Genomic DNA, 18,849 nt, shown 5'->3' with positions numbered 1-18,849 from the left:
GAATTTAAGGTCAGTCGATTTAAACTGTTTATTTTTGGCATCGGGAATCCTGTGGACAGAACCAGCAGTAAAGGTACGTCTGTGAAGAAATCTTTCTTCAGAGAAGTCTCTCCCAATTGAATGTGTAAGACTGTTGGAGTTTTGAAATTATCGCTTTAAGAACTATATCTGACTGTATTGTTTTAAGAACTGTTTTTTGCATTTAACGCTTTAAGAACCAGAGCCAAGTGGAGTGGAGTTGGTGAACGGCTGCATACCTGTTAACCTCCAGTTAAAGATTTCCTTTGTTTTTTTTCCTTATTGTTGAAACGTGTTTAATAAATGTTTGGTTGTTTTTATACAACCTGTCTCGATTAATATTCATCATTGCCGGTTACATAACATAATTTTTGGGGGCTCGTCCTGGATATGTTCCGATTTTGAGCTTATGTTCTGGTAATTGCCATTTTGATTTGGAAAAAGGGAATATCCAGATTTTTTTTTGGTTTGATTGTGTGTGTGTTGTATTTGGCAACAATGGATATTGACGGGTTTTTGAAGACGCCTGACTCGGGATTTTTAGAGACTGCGAGAAAACCTGTGGTATTGGAGATTGCTAAGAGTTTAGATATTAAAGGGATCACGAGAAATTCTACCAAGGCTTTCATACAAAGAAAAATTGCTGAGCATTATATTAATTTGGAATTGTTTGATCAGGAGGTGTTAGACATGTTTCCATTGAGTAATCTGGAAATGCAGTTGCATCTTGAACAGTTAAAGTTTGAAACATTTAAAGTGGAAATGGCCGAAAGAGAGGCTAATACAAAAAGGAATTTGAAGAAAGAGAAGCTGTAAACCAGAGGAAATTTGAGCTAGAGATGCAGATTAAAGTTCGGGAGTCAGTCTTCTGGTTCTACGAAACAATTTATTGCTAGTCATGAGGTTGTTTTGGCTCCTCCATTTAATGAAGCTGATGTGGATGCATATTTCCAACATTTCGAAACGGTTGCTCTGAGTTTAAAGTGACTGAAAGACCAATGGCCAGTGATGTTACAAAGTGTAATTAAAGGCAAGGCACAACAAGTTTATACAGCTTTAATGCTGAACAAGCACTGGATTATGATATTGTTAAAGAGAATATATTAAAGGCATACAAGATGGTTCCGGAAGCATATAGAGAAAGATTTAGAAGTTTGAAGAAATCGGCGGAAAAAACTTATGTGGAATTTGCCTATGAGAAATCTGTGTGTTTTGAGAGATGGGTTTCCTCTAAAAATGTGAATGGGGAGTATAATAAATTGAAAGAGCTGATTTTGCAGGAGGAATTTAAAAGGAGCATTCCTGTTGAAGTGAGAACATACTTAAATGAACAGGACACTGCTACATTGCAGGAGATTGCTAAATTGCCTGATGAGTATGTTTTAATTCACAAGAATAAATTTTCTCCAGGTAAAAATTTTTAAAAAGTAAACTAGCACAGAGAGTCAAGGTAAATCAGACATTAAATCTGAAGTTAGTGAGAAAAGTAAGGATTAAGGGAGACATGTGAAGGAAAGATATTTTGGTATTATTTGTAATTATTGTAAGAAACCTGGACATGTAGTGGCTAATTGCTTCCGATTGAAATGGAAAGAGAAAGAAGTGGCCGCAGATGCTTGTGTGCAGCATATGGAAAACACTGTAAAGCTACAGGGTTTAGAAAATATTAATGAAGATGTGTCAGAGTCTGACCAAGTTAAGAAGGGATATGAAGCTTTTATAACAGAAGGATTTGTATCCTTGAAAGAAGGATCCAATGCAGTATCGATAAGGATACTTCGAGATACTGGAGCTTCGCAATCACTAATATTGGATAGTGTGTTAAGGTTTAGTGATGAGTCTGACATTGGTGAGGTAAATTATATAAGAGGAGTAGGGAGTGCCCTTATGCCAGTACATTTACATAGAGGAAATTTAAGGTCAGGATTAGTTACAGGGGTTGTTAATGTAGGACTACAATCCAGTTTACCTGTGAATGATGTTTCTCTTTTGTTAGAGAATGATTTAGCAGGTGGACAAGTTTTTCCTGAAGTGCGTTTGACGACAAATTCAAATTCTGAGGAACCACAGAGGGATTCTAACACAGATTCTTCCTGTGTTGTAACAAGAGCTATGGCTAAAAAGACTGATGTAAAGGATGTGGTTGTTACCCATGACAGTTCAAATCAAGATCCGAATTTTGAGGATGTATCAGAAACTTTCTTAACTACCTTATTTGATCAGGATTTTGGTGGTAAGCCTGATCACGAAGATTTCTCTTTATCTCGGAAGGAAATGATAGCAGAGCAGGGTAGGGATCCTGAGATAGTTAAATTAAAAGAACAAGCTCTTCCAGATAGTGAAATTGGAAAAGTACCAGTTGGATATTATTTTGAAAAAGGGGTATTAATGAGAAAGTGGAGATCGCCTACAATGCTAGTGAGGAATGGGAAGTTAATCATCAGGTTGTTGTTCCTAAAATTTACCAAAATGAGATTTTGACTATGGCTCATAGTATTCCTTTAGGTGGTCATTTAGGGGTAAAGAAAACTATGAACAAAGTTTCTAAACATTTTTATTGGCCTAGTTTAAGACAAGATGTGGCGACATTTTGTAGAACATATCAATCATGTCAAATTGTTGGTAAACCTAATCAGGTTACTCCAATGGCTCCACTGCAACCAATTCCTGTATTTGGTGAGCCATTTTCAAAAATCATTGCAGACTGTGTAGGTCCTTTGCCAAAAACTAAAACTGGACATCAATATTTATTAACTATTATGTGCACAGCATCTAGGTTTCCAGAGGCAGTACCTCTTAGGAATATAACAGCTAAAACTGTGACAAAAGCTCTTATAAAATTCTTCACTTATTTTGGGCTGCCTAAGATCAAGGTAGTAATTTTATGTCTGGGTTGTTTCAGCAGATAGTTATAAGCTGGGAGCAAAGCAGATTATTTCCTTAGCCTATCATGCAGAATCACAAGGAACCTTGGAGAGATTTCATTCTACACTAAAAACTATGATTAGGACATATTGTGTAGAAAACGAAAAGGATTGGGATGAAGGTATACATTTACTACTTTTTGCAGTAAGGAAGGCAGTATAGGATTCATTAGGTTTTAGTCCTTTTGAGCTTGTGTCTGGACATAGAATTTGAGGACCTTTGGCTTTGTTGAAGGAACAGTGGATTAATAAAGTAGTACACACTAGTTTGTTAGATTATGTTTTGAAATTTAAAGAGAGATTGTACAAAGCTTGTAGTTTGGCCAAGGAAAATTTAAAGTTAGCTCAAGAGAAGATGAAGACGTGGTATGATAAGGAAGCTAGGATGAGGTCATCTAAGCCTGGAGATAAAGTGTTGGCTCTTTTCCCAGTGCAAACGAACCCATTACAAGCAAAATTCCATGGTCCTTATGAGATTAAATCGAAGGTAAATGAGGTGGATTATGTGGTTAAAAATCCCAGATCGGAGAAAGACAACACAGCTGTGCCATATAAATATGATAAAACTGTATTATGAGAGAGAAATTGCTACTGTGACTGTTAAGGAAAAGGGTTAAGGAAATTAAACTCCAATTTAATAATCCAGTTTAACGTTACAGGAGTACAATATTTTGATCACTCATATTAAGGGTAAAGACAATGTGATCGCAGATTGTTTGTCTAGATGTTAAATGTACAATGAAAATTTGTTTTTTTTTGGAGTGATATTTTATCATTTGTAACACTCCTACTGTACATTGGTTTGTAAAGGACTGAAAGATAAGATTGTATATATTGTGTATTTTGTAAATTTTATACCTTTGTATTTTTTTGTATAAACCATTAAAATTTTCTTCTTCAAGAGACCAAATTTTTTTTGAAGGGAGGTGTTACATGCTCAAGGAGATCTGTTTTTTTTTGTGAGAATGATGTAATGGTCTTTTGGAGGTCAGCTGATGTGATTTTCCCGCCAATGTGAGGTCACGTGATGACATGTGCCCTGTGACTATATAAGGGTCAACTCAGGAGACGCAGTAGTTTTTGAGTTTGTAGATTTCCAGGTAGAACATGCTGTATCTCCGTTTCTGTTGCATTTGTTTTTGTGACTCAGTTTCATTTTTAAAACGGTTGTATGTTCTGTTGAAAGACTCCATATTACTTGGACTGGAAATTTGTGGCTGGAAGTGCCAATTCACTCAATTCTTACAGTTAAAGGGAGAGTGAAGAATTCATTGAAGTGAAGGATCGAGAGAAGTTGGCATCGTTTGGCAGTTTAATAAAGAATCAACTTTATTGAGTCTTCGTTGAAGAGAACCTGCATCGAGATAACTCTTGCAAAAGGGCAATGAGTTCATACGGGGAAAAAAAAGTGTGGTGTGGTGTGGTGTGTTTTTTTTTCTTTTCTTTCTCTCTCTCTCTCTCTCTCTCTCTCAGAATTTAAGGTTAGTCAATTGAAACTGTTTATTTTTGGCATCGGGAATCCCGTGGGACAGAACCAGCAGTAAAGATGCGTCTGTGAAGAAATCTTTCTCCAGAGAAATCTCTCCCAATTGAATGTGTAAGACTGTTGGACTTTCGAAGTTATTGCTTTAAGAACTATATCTGACTGTATCGCTTTAAGAACTGTTTTCACATTTAACGCTTTAAGAACCAGAGCCGAGTGGAGTGGAGTTGGTGAACGGCTGCATACCTGTTAACCTCCGGTTAAAGTTTTCCTTTGTTTTTTTTTCCTTATCGTTTATATGTGTTTAATAAATGTTTGGTTGTTTTTATAAAACCTGTCTCGATTAATATTCATTGTTGTCGGTTACGTAACAGAGGAAGTTCTTCTTTGTTGTAAAATCCTGGAAAGCCATTCTGACAAATACAACAAGCTGAGCTGTTTGCATTACATCCAGGGATTCATCGAACAGTAGTGCAAAATATTCACAGAGTGACAAGTGTTTTAACACTTGTCGATCCACGTCCTCTGACGGTGACTCTACCCTCCTTGTCACTGTTGCAGTGCCAAGCGGTATATTATGTATTCCGGTTGTGATGTCGTTTTTGTTTTTAAAGTAATTAAAAACAGTCTCTGCGGTAATGGCCATTGCTTCCTTGAATAAAACGCCATCTGTAAGTGGCTTCTTGTGTTTAGCCAAAAGGTGACTTACACAAAATGATGCTTCAATACCAGCCTTATTTTGAGCAGCATGTTTTGTGAAGAACGATTGCTGGGCCTTCAACCCTGATTTCAGCTGCTCAACTTTCCTGGCACGGATTGCACTCTTTGGGGTGTAGGTGTCTTTAAATTTCTGGTAGTTGGTGTTGTGGTGCCGCTCCAGATTCCCTCTTTTAGTTGTGTTTGGTGGCACAACATACATACACACTTGTCTTTCACGAAGATTAATAGAAAATCTGCAGCTTTCAATGGTCCTCGACTAATTCTTTGACTTGGAGAGAACATTGTTGGAAAAACATTATAAGATACTTCAAGACCCCATATCAGGAAAAATATAAAGATACAAATGTGATGTGTTGGAGAAGGTGCGGCTCCAAGGAGGCAAATCATTTTCATATTTTTTGGGATTGCCCTAAATTAAGTCTATTTTGGGAAGGTATTCATAGAACATTAGTTAAGGTACTTAGGTCCCAGATACCTCTGAACTTTGAGACGCTCTATTTGGGGCATGTATTGTTTCTTGAACAGAAGGAAGATATAAAGTTGCTGCAGGCCCTTTTAGCGGCAAGTAAGAAATCAATCACTAGAAAATGGCCAAATCCAATACCACCTGCATTAGAAGATTGGTACGAAATTATCTTGGAAATATTTAAAATGGAAAAGTTGACTTACTCCCTGAGAACTCAAAAAGAAAAATTTTATCAAATCTGGAATAAATGGATTGAATATATAACCCCAATGCGAGCAGACTTTAGATGACTCTCCTAATGATTTATACTGCTCTTCTCATCAACACAGTAATATTGCTAACGTAAGCACCCCTAGTCTAAATGTTTGTTTTTTTTTGTTTTCTTTTGGAAAATAGAGAATTAACACAAGTAAAGGGAAAGATTTGGGAAAGGGATAAAAAAATGAAAAAATTAAGTAAATAAGTACATAGGGATTGGATAATTATGTCTGCGGGCAGGAGCAAGCATGAACAAATTAGGATATAAACACCTACAATGGTTGATACATAGGCTTATATACAACATTTTGGACCAATGGAAATGGTCCAGAAGGGTTATATGGAAACTATTATTACCATTTTTCTTAACAACTAATTCCATTACTTAGCCTAATAGGTTAGATTTACCACAGTACATAATTATCTATTTAAATGTTTATTTTCCTTTTATATCATCTCAATGTGTACTTAAGAATGTATAAATAATTGTACTTTTATACATATAAAAAATGGAAAAGGTTATATGTGTGAATAAAGTACATGATATTTGTGAATTCCTTATCCAAATAAAAATAAAATAAAAAAAAAGAAATTCCTCTTCTCATTCTGGATGGAATTTGTACGTTTTCACCTTCTTTCGTGGAACCCCCGCCATGCTATCAGGATATCATGAGTGAGTGCCGTATATCAGTGGTCCCCAACCTCCGGGCTGCGCACCGATACCGATCCGCGAAGAATGCAGCGGTAGTCGGAACACACCCAGCACATGTATAGAAATCATTTAGAAGTGAAAGCAGCTTAAATGGAACATTATGAATATAAGGCGTTAAAAGGTGTTAAATGTTTGACAGTGTTTAAAGTTTAGTTAACATTGCTATTAGCAGGTTCTGAATAATTTACGTAATTGTCGAATTTGCAGTAAGACCAGAGATAGCCTAGGGCAGTTGTAGTTAAACGAGACCTTTGAAGATCGCCTCTCTGCCGTGAATCTCCAAGATTGTCTCTTTGTTGCATCGTGAATATACAAGTCTCTCCTCTCACGTATTTCATGAATCACCTGGACTTTCTAAACTGCTACTCAAAGACTGTGCTTGAGTAAGGTTAACATGGCATTTGCCTTCTTCACAATGGACTCACCCTGCAAGTTAACTTTTAGGATGTTCTGCACAAGGACTCCCAACTCCCTTTGTATCTCCAATTTTTGGATTTTCTCCCCATTTAGAAAATAGTCTGCACATTTATTTCTACTACCAAAGTGCATGACCATGCATTTTCCAACATTGTATTTCATTTGCCACTCTCTTGCCCATTTTCCTAATCTGTCTAAGTCCTTCTGCAGCCTATCTGTTTCCTCAACACTACCTGCCCCTCCACCAATCTTCATATCATCTGAAAACTTGGCAACAAAGCCATCTATTCCATCATCTGAATCATTCATATATAGCATAAAAAGAAGCAGACCAACATCGACACCTGCAGAACACCACTTGTGACTGGCAGCCAACCAGAAAAGGAACCTTTTATTCCCACTCACTGCCTCCTACCAATCAACCAATGCTCTAAGCATTCCAGTAACTTTCCTGTAACTTTCCTGTAATACCATGGGCTCTTAACTTGGTAAGCAGTCTCACCTGTGGCACCTTGTCAAAGCCCTTCTGATTGCCCAAATGTACAAAATCCACTGCATGCCCTTTATCTATCCTACGTGTAATCTCCTCAAAGAATTCCAACAGATTCATCAGGCAAGATTTTCCCTTAAGGAAACCATGCGGACTTTGTCCTTTCTGGTCCTGTGTCACCAAGTACTCCATGACCTCATCCTTGACAATTGACTCCTCCATCTTCCCAGCATAAACCCTTCCCTACAACTCCAACAAACCTGCCCATGAGAATATTGGTTCCTCTCGGGTTTAGGTGCAATCTATCACTTTTGAACAGGACATATCTCCCACAGCAGAGGTCCCAATGATCCAAGAATCTGAAGCCCTGCCCCCTGCACCAGCTTCTCAGCCACATAATTTGCCAAATCATCCTGTATCTACCCTCACTGGCACATGGCACAGGCAACAATCCAGAAATTACTACCCGTGAGGTCCTGCTTCTCAGCTTCCAACCTAGCTCTCTGAATTCTCTATTCAGAGCCACTTTTCCTTTCCTTTCTATGGCATTGGTACCTGTATGTACCAAGTCATCTGGCTGCTCTCCCTCCCTCTCCAAAATGTTGTGAATGCAATCCGAGACATCCCTGACCCTCGTCCCTGGGAAGCAACATACCATTTGGGTATCCCATTCACATGCACAGAACGTCCTGTCTGATCCCCTGACTATTGAGTCCCTTGTTACTACCTTTCCCCTCTTCTCCGTCTTTCCCTTCCGTACCATGGACACATGAACAGAGCCGATAACCTGATCTCCGTAACATTCCCCTGGAAGGTCATTCTACACAACAGTATCCAAAGTGATATAATTATTATTCAGAGGAATGGCCACAGGGGTGTTCTGCACTAACTGCCTATTCACATTTCCATTTCTCCTGACAGTCGCCCAGCTACATGCCTCCTGCAACTTCAGGGTGACAACTTCCCTGTAACTCTGATCGATTATCTCCGCACTCTCCCATACAAGTTAACAGCCATCCAGCTGCTGCTCCAGATCCCTAATACGGTCTTCAAGGAGCTGCAGCCGGATGCACTTCACGCAGATGTAGTTCCCTGGTGACTCTGGTTCTCCTCGGACTCTAACATCTGGCATGAAGAACACACAACGGCCATTTACTACACTAGGTACAGTAAGAGAAAAGAAAAGGAACCTTAAGAGAGTCTTACCCCTAGCCAATGCCTCTTTCGAGTCTAAGCTTGCTTTGAGCCAAAGCCTGACCCTCCTACTCTCATCACTGGCCAATTCCCAACAATGGCCGCCCCGCTTGTCCATTCTGTACTTTTAAAACAAGCGTCGCTGACCTGTGAGAAGCCTCGTTGCTGTGGTCTGCTCCTGCCGTTGATTGGGCTATTAGAGTGAGCCTGAACGCCTGCAAAGCTGTCCTTTTAAACAAGCGTCGCTGACCTGTGAGAAACCCCATCGCTAAGGCCTGCCACTGATTGGGCCATCGGAATCATTGGCTGTCAGCTTGAAATTTCGATTGCCCTTAACAACTCTATTGTGAATAATGATATATCTTGAGGGTAAGGAATTCAAACATATACAATTTACAATAATCAATTTCCATAACTGATAAGCCAATTCTGTATAAAAATAGCAGTTTGCTGTTCAGACCAGAACAGTGTGGGTGACAGGAACCACGTTGTTCTCCTTGTGCACAAGAAAATAAAAAGAATGCTTGAGTCGTAAGAGTGTATGCATTCTGGGCCCAGTTATCTTAGTTATTTTATTATTGGTGATGACAGTTAATTTGACAGTAACTTGGAGTTCCACTGAGGTGGCTTTGTTATAGAGGAGAAAAGAATTCAGTCCCGGTAGCCAATCAGTCCTAGATCCTAGGCGGCTCCTATTTGAGCAAGGGACAGAGTCTGCTGCTGGAATGCAAATTTCCTTCTGTGTGGAGTAGTCAGAGTACATCACCTTAGTCACTGAAACAGGAAAACAGCGGCGTGAAACTAACAAGGATGAGGTCACCATGGGCTGAGTTGGAGTCCCACATGAAGCACCAAAAATTCACTAACTGTGTTGTTTAAAAAGAAAGGAATTCCAAAATATGTGTGTGTGTGTGTGTGTGTGTGTGTGTGTGTGTGTGTGTGTGTGTGTTTGTGGGTGTGTGTGTGAGTGTGTGTGTAAATCACAGCATGTCCCAGACACCTAAAGGACTCTGCTTGTGTGCATGTTTGTACATTATGATCCAGGAAGCATTACATATATTGGGAAGTACAGTATATTGTATGGATGGTGAAATGCACTAAGTGCAGACGTGTTGTTTGAGAAAGGAAAAGGTGGGAAGACTGTAAGGTGGTCTGCGTTTGTTCAAAGGAGAGAAGAAATGCAGAAGCAGATGAGTCCTTTAGACAAAGTAGAGAAAATGAATGAAAGTTGAAGATGGAAGAGATACAAAATGAACAGGCAAAGATAATGGTGGCTGCTTTAAGGGGAGAAACAACAGCTAAATAAATAGTACGAGAATCTAAAGATGAAGTAGATGACATCCCCAATTACCATTACCACAGAGCCCATACCAGGGGCCACCTCCCAATTATCCAGGACTGTCAGTGCTAGCCAGTGCTCCCACACTACCTGAGATTTTGACTATGACTTCTAAAGGTAGGGAACAACAATAGGATGCAGAAGGGGTTACTGGTCATGAGATGAAGATCATACTAGATCTCATGACTGTAATGTGTGGCTCTGCCCTTCGTGCACATTTCCAGGACTGGATGGGCACCTGGTTGAAGTTTAGACGATGGTCTAGCTTTGAATTACCAGCTACAATAGAGACGGCTCCTGATCATAAAGAAGATTTATCCATAAGCTGGAAATCCTCCATAGATGTCATACACCGGTATGCGGTATTGGACGCCTATTCTGGGGACAGTTAACTGGAAACATGTTGGAGAGCAAATTGAATGGCCAAAACGTGCTCAAGATGTTGATCTGAATGCCCTGAGAGTTTACCTACTCGAAGCACTGAGGAAATGTTTCCCTCATATTGTAAATTGGCATAAGATACACAGTGACATGCAGAGAATAGACAAGAATGTCGAATGCACAGATAAAAGCACAGGTTAGAAGAAATACTCACAGCAACTTGTGTGGGATGGAAGGAGGGAGCATTAAATAAAGTAGCAGACATTTTACATCATTGCCAGAGACAGTTACAATATCAAAAGATTAGAAATGTTAAAGGAAATATGTGTTGCTTGACATTCCCTCTTGTTATTTTTGCACTCTGCATAGCACCAGAAGGTGATGCGGCTGCTGTAAAGCTGCCATCTGATGCTGAACCATATTTTTAAAATGTCTTCTGATGTGAACCCACTGGTTATCCTTCATGTTGCTCCATTGAATCGGTCATGGGATTTGGGACCCATGCTTAATCATCTCAGCAAGGCATTTGATAAGGCACCCCATGCAAGGCTTATTGAGAAAGTAAGGAGGCATGGGATCCAAGGGGCATTGCTTTGTGGATCCAGAGCTGGCTTGCCCACAGAAGGTAAAGAATGATTGTAGATGGGTTATATTCTGCATGGAGGTTGGTGACCAGTGGTGTGCCTCAGGGGTCTGTTCTGGGAACCTTACTCTTCGTGATTTTTATAAATGACCTGGATGAGGAAGTGGAGGGATGGGTTTGTAAGTTTGCTGATGACACAAAGGTTGGAGGTGTTGTGAATAGTGAGGAGGGCTGTCAGAAGCTACAGCAGGACATTGATAGGATCCAAAACTGGGCTAAGAAGTGGCAGATGGAGTTCAACCCAGATAAGTGTGAAGTGGCTCACTTTGGTAGGTCGAATATGATGGCAGAATATAGTATTAATGGTAAGACTCTTGGCAGTGTGGAGGATCAGAGGGATCTTGGGGTCCGAGTCCATAGGACAGGGGTCCCCAACCTTTTTTGCACTGCGGACTGGTTTAATATTGACAATATTTTTGCGGACCGGCCGACCGGGGGTGGGGGGGGCGGTGTAGGGTTGCCAACGGATAAGAGTAGCAGTCAAATACGTTGTGTTTACCCCGAGAAAGACTATGTTGACCATGAAGCCTTGTGCGGGCACCAGTGCGCACGTGTGACCTGCGCATGCATGTACGTGCCGATTTTTATCTACAAATTGTTTTTGTCGATTCTGTTCGGGGGGGGCGAGTAATCACGACCGGAATATCCATGATAAGTGGCTAATACACTCAATTTCATGTCTAAAATGGTTTATCTAACAAATTTAATATTAAACACACAGCGCATATTTTCCTCGCATGAACATAGTGATAGGTCAATTATCAGGGGAGGATAGGGGAGCTTGAAGTAATTGTTGAACGAACTTCCAGTAGAAGTGGTAGAGACAGGTCCGATATTATCATTTAAAGAAAAATTGGATAAGTATATAGTCAGGAAAGGAATGGAAGGTTATGGGCTGAGTGCAGGTTGGTGGGACTAGGTGAGAGTAGCGTTCGGCACGGACTAGAAGGGCAGAGATTACCTGTTTCCGTGCTGTAATTGTGATATGGTTATATAAGTCACTTATAAGTCAATAGCATCATGACATTTTAAGTAACATTTGGATATTAAACACACAGTGCATATTTTCCCCGTATGAACATATAAAATCATTGCAACACACCAATATTGCAGAATCATTGGGAGCCCTGGGCTTGTTTTCCTGCAACAAGAGGGTCCTATCGAGGGGTGATGGGAGACAGCGATACTCGAAGGGGGTTCCTTATGTCCAGTCTATTCCGCAATTTAGTTTTCGTGGCATTCATTGCAGAGATATGTTGGAAATGGAAGCAACGTTTTCAGTGCTTTCGTGGCTATCTCAGGATGTTTAGCCTTGACTTTGATCCAGAATGCCGGCAGAGGTGTTATGTCAAACATACTTTTCAGCCTGTCGTCATTTCCAAGCTCGAGGAGTTGACCTCCTTCCCGCGCTGACATGGATGACATGTGGGTATTGACCTCGCATGCGTTCAAGCTCAACACTGCGCGTGACAGGGAATGAGGAAAGGTGCAGCTGACTCATATCGCCAAATCATATCGTTTCCTCGCGGCCCGGTGGTTGGGGACCGCTGCCACAGGACGCTCAAAACAGCTGTGCAGGTTGACTCTGTTGGTAAGAAGGCGTACGGTGTGTTGGCCTTCTTCAATCGTGGAATTGAATTTAGGAGCCGAGAGGTAATTTTGCAGCTCTCTAGGACCCTGGTCAGACTCCACTTGCAGGACTGTGCTCAGTTCTGGTCACCTCACTACAGGAAGGATGTGGAAACCGTGGAAACCGTAGAAAGGGTGCAGAGGAGATTTACAAGGATGCTGCCTGGATTGGGGAGCATGCCTTATGAAGACAGGTTGAGTGAACTCGGCCTTTTCTCCTTGGAGCGACGGAGGATGCGAGGTGACCTGATATAGGTGTATAAGATGATGAGAGGCATTGATTGTGTGGTTAGTCAGAGGCTTTTTCCCAGGGCTGAAGTGGTTGCCACAAGAGGACACAGGTTTAAGGTGCTGGGGATAGGTACAGAGGAGATGTCAGGGGTAAGTTTTTTACGCAGAGAGTGGTGAGTGCATGGAATGGGCTGCCGGCAACGGTAGTGAAGGCGGATACGATAGGGTCTTTTAAGAGACTTTTGGATAGGTACATGGAGCTTAGAAAAATAGAGGGCTATGGGTAAGCCTAGTAATTTCTAAGGTAGAGACATGTTCAGCACAACTTTGTGGGCCAAAGGGCCTGTATTGTGTTGTAGGTTTTCTATGTTCACCATAGAAACCATAGAAACTGAGAGGGACTTCCGGGTCATCAAGGGAATGGCGACGTAAGGAAAAGGTCTCTCGATAAAAAAGAAGGTAAACTGCCCCATAATCGAATTTAGACAAATACTTAATATTGCATAACTATATTAATAAAAGGGGCAAAGATGATGTCTAAGAACAAGATTAAAAAGTCTGCTCCGAAGGCTGATAAACATAAAGAGACACAGCAAGGCGACGGGCCTAGCTCCCCCACGGCAAGCCAGGACGGAGATAATGAGGGGGAATCAGTGACTCTGTCCTTGATTCTCGGAGAGATTCGCGAGTTCCGACAAGATAACAGCAAACAGCTGGAAGATATTTAAGGAGAAATAGTAAAAACTAACTCACGGATAGATGAAGCCGAAGCGAGGATTGTTGGAATTGAAGAGAAGCTACAAAACGCAGAGGAGTTGATAGCAGAAATGCTGAAGCTGCAAGACCAGCTCCAGTGGAAACTAATAGATCAAGAAGGCCGCTCGAGAAGGGAAAATGTGAGGATTTACGGAGTTCCCGAAGGAACTGAAGGTAAACCCGGATTGATGATTCCCTTTGTGGAGAAGCTACTTAGAGAGAACCTTGATATACCGGCCGCAAAAGACCTACAGATAGAAAGAGCTCACCGCGCGTTGGCACCAGAGCCTCCAGCAGGCGCCCAGCCCAGATCGATTCTGGTCAGATTTCTCAGTTACAGAACGAAGGAAGAGGTGCTTAAAAGGGCATGGCAAAAGAAAGGTTTCATGTGGAACAACTGTAAAATCAGTTTAGACCACGACTACGCACCAGGGATTCTTGCCAGACGGAAGGAATATACGGAAACACAGAGAGTCCTGAAGGAAAACAACATCAAATTCCAGACCCTGTATCCAGCTCGGCTGAGCGTCTTTTACGACGAAGGGACAAAAACTTACACTACGGTGGAGGAGGCAACGTTGGACCTGGCGGACCGGGGACTACCTATTAAAGTTATCACACAACCGGAGTCGCTACTGGAGAGGATTCGGCAGAAGTCGTGGCAGTTAGTGGGGCGAGGACGCTCCACTCGAACCAGAGTGTCAAACTACAAGGAAAAGCTGCAAATATTCAGACGCGAATGTACAGAGAACACAGATTAATTAAGAGAAATGACTGAAAAGAGTAAATCGGACTTAAAGGTAAAATGAAAACTGGTAACTGAAAATAAACTAGACGGAACAACTTGAATGATAGCAATATGGCCGAGACATAAATAGGAGAAAATTCTCTATGATTACTCAAACTGCTGAGGGCCCTCTAACACAGGGTGAAGATAAAGGTTATCCCTCTGAACTGAGGCGGGTCGGTGCTCAGGCCTCACTGTGGGAAGTCGGGAAAAATTTTCAAATGTTGCACGTTCAAACATGTCTAGGGTGTGGTTATATGTCTTGGTTTACTGTTGAGAAGGGATTGCTTACTGTTTGGTTAGAAAAGGAGAGTGTTTTTTTTTCTACTAGAGAAAAATGCAAACTGAATTGGTAAAAATAATTTCCTATAATGTTAATGGGGTTTTGAACCTAATTAAAAGAAATAAGATTATGTCTAAATTGAAAAAAGAGAGGGCACAAATAGCTTTCCTCCAGGAAACACATATGAGCCAATCTGAACATGGAAAATTAAAAAGAATGGGCTTTAAGCATGTATCTTATTCATCATATAAATTGAGTCACAAAAGAGGGGTAGCTACTTTAATATCAAGTACGCTTAATTATGAACATATTTCAGAGACTAGAGACAAAGAAGGACGGTTCGTAAAAATCACAGGAAGAATAGAAGGTACAGAAATAACATTGCTGAATGTTTATGCTCCTCCAGGTTGTGAATGGTCATTTTATAGACACATTTTTGACCTAATGGTCAGTTCTCAAGGGGTAGTAATTTGTGGAGGGGATTTTAATATTAGATTAAATCCTATATTAGATTCTTCAAGAATAGTTACTCAGAATAAACCTCTGACTCGGAAAGTGAATTCATTGATGGAGGAGTTGGGAATTATAGATGTCTAGAGGGAATTACACCCTACTAGTAAAGATTATACATATTACTCTTTCCCTCATTCAGCCTATTCAAGGATAGACTATTTCTTTATCTTTAATACAGATAGACTCAGGATAAAAAACTGTAATATTGCAACAATTGATCCGTCGGATCATAGCCCAGTCTCTACGTCTCTAATGCTGGAAAGGAAAATGAGGAAAACACTATGGAGGCTAAACTCACATATACTCAATAACCCGAAAGTAATGGAGAGATTAAGGGGAGAAATCAAAGAATATCTAGACCTTAATGACACGGGAGAAACATCACCAGTGATCTTATGGGATACATTGAAAGCTGTACTGAGAGGGAAAATTATTTCTATTACCACTCACATGAAAAAAATCAATGCACAAAAATTAGCAGACCTTCAAGGAAAATTAAAACAACTTCAAGTTGTAGATAGCAACAAAAGTAATTCAAATCGAAAACAGGAAATTAGGAAATTGCAAAGTGAAATTGACGATATTTATACGTTGGAAACTCAAAGAAATTTTCTTTACCTGAGACAAAAGAATTATGAAGTAGGAGGTAAATCAGCTAGATTATTAGCATATAAATTACGAAAACAACAAGCAGACAATACAATTCATAAAATAAAGAATCCAAAGACAAAGCTTGTGGAGAGTACAATAGGGAAACTTCAAGAGAGTTTTGAAACATATTATCGAGAGCTGTACTCCCAACCCCGGGCCCCCAATGAGCCCTATATAGACAGTGTATTGAATTTTTTAGATCTACCTAAACTTACAGATTTACAAAATGAAAGTTTATTAGAACCAGTAACTGTCAAAGAACTGAACGTGGCCATCTCTAGGTTAAAGGCTGGAAAGTCCCCAGGTTCTGATGGGTTTACCTCAGAGTGGTACAAGTCCCTGAAGACACAGTTAGCCCCATTACTACTTAACACCTTTAATTGGATCTTGCAGAGAGGAGAAATTCCACCTTCCTGGAGAGAAGTGATTATTTCAGTTATTCCTAAAGAGGGTAAAGATAAACTAGAATGTGGCAATTATCGGCCAATTAGTGTTCTTAATTTAGATTACAAACTACTTACATCTATATTAGCGCGCAGATTGGAAAAGCTTTTACCTGGCCTAATCCATTTAGACCAGACTGGATTTATTCAACAAAGACAAACACAGGACAACATAAGGAGAACTCTGCACATATTAGAACAGGTTAATAAGAACGAGACAGAGACAATGGTAGTAGGATTGGACGCTGAGATAGCTTTTGATTCGGTTAGTTGGGCATTCCTATACAGAGTGTTAGGAAGATTCGGCTTTCAAGAAAACTTTATTAAAGTAATTCAGACTCTATATGACAGCCCTACAGCCCGAATTAAGATAAATGGGGACCTCTCTGACTCCTTCATCTTAGAGAGAGGCACTAGACAGGGATGCCCAATTTCTCCTCTCCTTTTTGCGCTATATATTGAACCGCTTGCCCAACTAATAAGACAGAGCGAAATCGTAAAAGGTATCAAGGTGGCAGGGATTGAACAGAAAGTGGCGTTATTTGCAGATGATGTTTTGGTCTATCTGAGTGAACCAGAAAAATCATTTATAGGATTGTTTACACTGTTGGATGACCTTGGGAAAATATCAGGTTATAAAATAAATGTAAAGAAAACGCAGGTTATGTCCCTAAATTATACACCATCCAAAAAGTTGCAGGATACATATGATCTTAAGTGGGAAGCTAAATCATTAAAATATTTAGGAATAACCCTGCCGAAGGATCTTTCAACACTGTCACAGGTAAATTATGGGCCATTAATCTCAGAGATAAAAGCAGATATGCATAGATGGAATCTTATCCCCTTTTTAAGTTTAAATTCAAGGATAAATACTATAAAAATGAATATTCTTCCTCGGTTATTGTATCTTTTCCATACTTTCCCTTCAGGGAATGGGACAAATGGATTTCCTGCTTCATTTGGCAAGGAAAGAAACCTAGAATTCGATATAACACCTTACAGTTAGGGAAGGAAGGAGGAGGTATGGTTCTTCCTTGCCTGAGAAATTATTTTTATGCCTCACAGATAACCCCTCTGTTATATTGGTGTAATAGGGAATATAAGGCTAGATGGAAGGAAATAGAATTTGGATTAGTTGACAGTTTTCCTCTTCAGGCCTCAATAGCTGACAAAGGATTGATGGCCCAGTTGGAAAAATTTAAAAACGCTTGGATAAATCTTACATTAAAAGTATGGCAGAAGGTGGTTAATTCATGTGGAATTAATAACATGTTAAAACTCTTTAGATGGTGTGCATGTGATACCGAATTCCTTCCCAACAGAGGAGATAAAAGATTTGAGCTATGGATAAAGGAAGGTCTTACAGCCTACCTCTCATTTATAGATAAAAGAGTATTACAAAGTTTCCAAATCCTGCAGGACAAACATGGCTTAGAACATAATGACCTTTTTAGGTACCTTCAAGTACAAAAGTATGTTAACCAGAGTTGTAGATATACAGACCTATCAACAGTAGAATTAGAATTTTTCAAGATTCTGAATTCGGCTTGCAGTTCAATACCTAGTAAATCAGTTTCTCGATTATATAATGCACTCTCCCATGCTAAAAATGTAAATACACTGTATATTAAAGAGAAGTGGGAGAAAGAAGCGGGGTTGGTACTTTCAGAGGAGGCTTGGGGGAAAATCTGCAGCTTTCAATGGTCCTCGACTAATTCTTTGACTTGGAGAGAACATTGTTGGAAAAACATTATAAGATACTTCAAGACCCCATATCAGGAAAAATATAAAGATGCAAATCTGATGTGTTGGAGAAGGTGCGGCTCCAAGGAGGCAAATCATTTTCATATTTTTTGGGATTGCCCTAAATTAAGTCTATTTTGGGAAGGTATTCATAGAACATTAGTTAAGGTACTTAGGTCCCAGATACCTCTGAACTTTGAGACGCTCTATTTGGGGCATGTATTGTTTCTTGAACAGAAGGAAGATATAAAGTTGCTGCAGGCCCTTTTAGCGGCAAGTAAGAAATCAATCACTGGAAAATGGCCAAATCCAATACCACCTACATTAGAAGATTGGTACGAAATTATCTTGGAAATATTTAAAATGGAAAAGTTGACTTACTCCCTGAGAACTCAAAAAGAAAAATTTTATCAAATCTGGAATAAATGGATTGAATATATAACCCCAATGCGAGCAGACTTTAGATGACTCTCCTAATGATTTATACTGCTCTTCTCATCAACACAGTAATATTGCTAACGTAAGCACCCCTAGTCTAAATGTTTGTTTTTTTTTGTTTTCTTTTGGAAAATAGAGAATTAACACAAGTAAAGGGAAAGATTTGGGAAAGGGATAAAAAAATGAAAAAATTAAGTAAATAAGTACATAGGGATTGGATAATTATGTCTGCGGGCAGGAGCAAGCATGAACAAATTAGGATATAAACACCTACAATGGTTGATACATAGGCTTATATACAACATTTTGGACCAGTGGAAATGGTCC

Source organism: Mobula birostris, chromosome 7 (genome assembly GCF_030028105.1).
Source record: "Mobula birostris isolate sMobBir1 chromosome 7, sMobBir1.hap1, whole genome shotgun sequence".
Lineage (NCBI taxonomy): Eukaryota > Metazoa > Chordata > Chondrichthyes > Myliobatiformes > Myliobatidae > Mobula > Mobula birostris.
Note: the sequence above shows the minus strand (reverse complement) of the source record.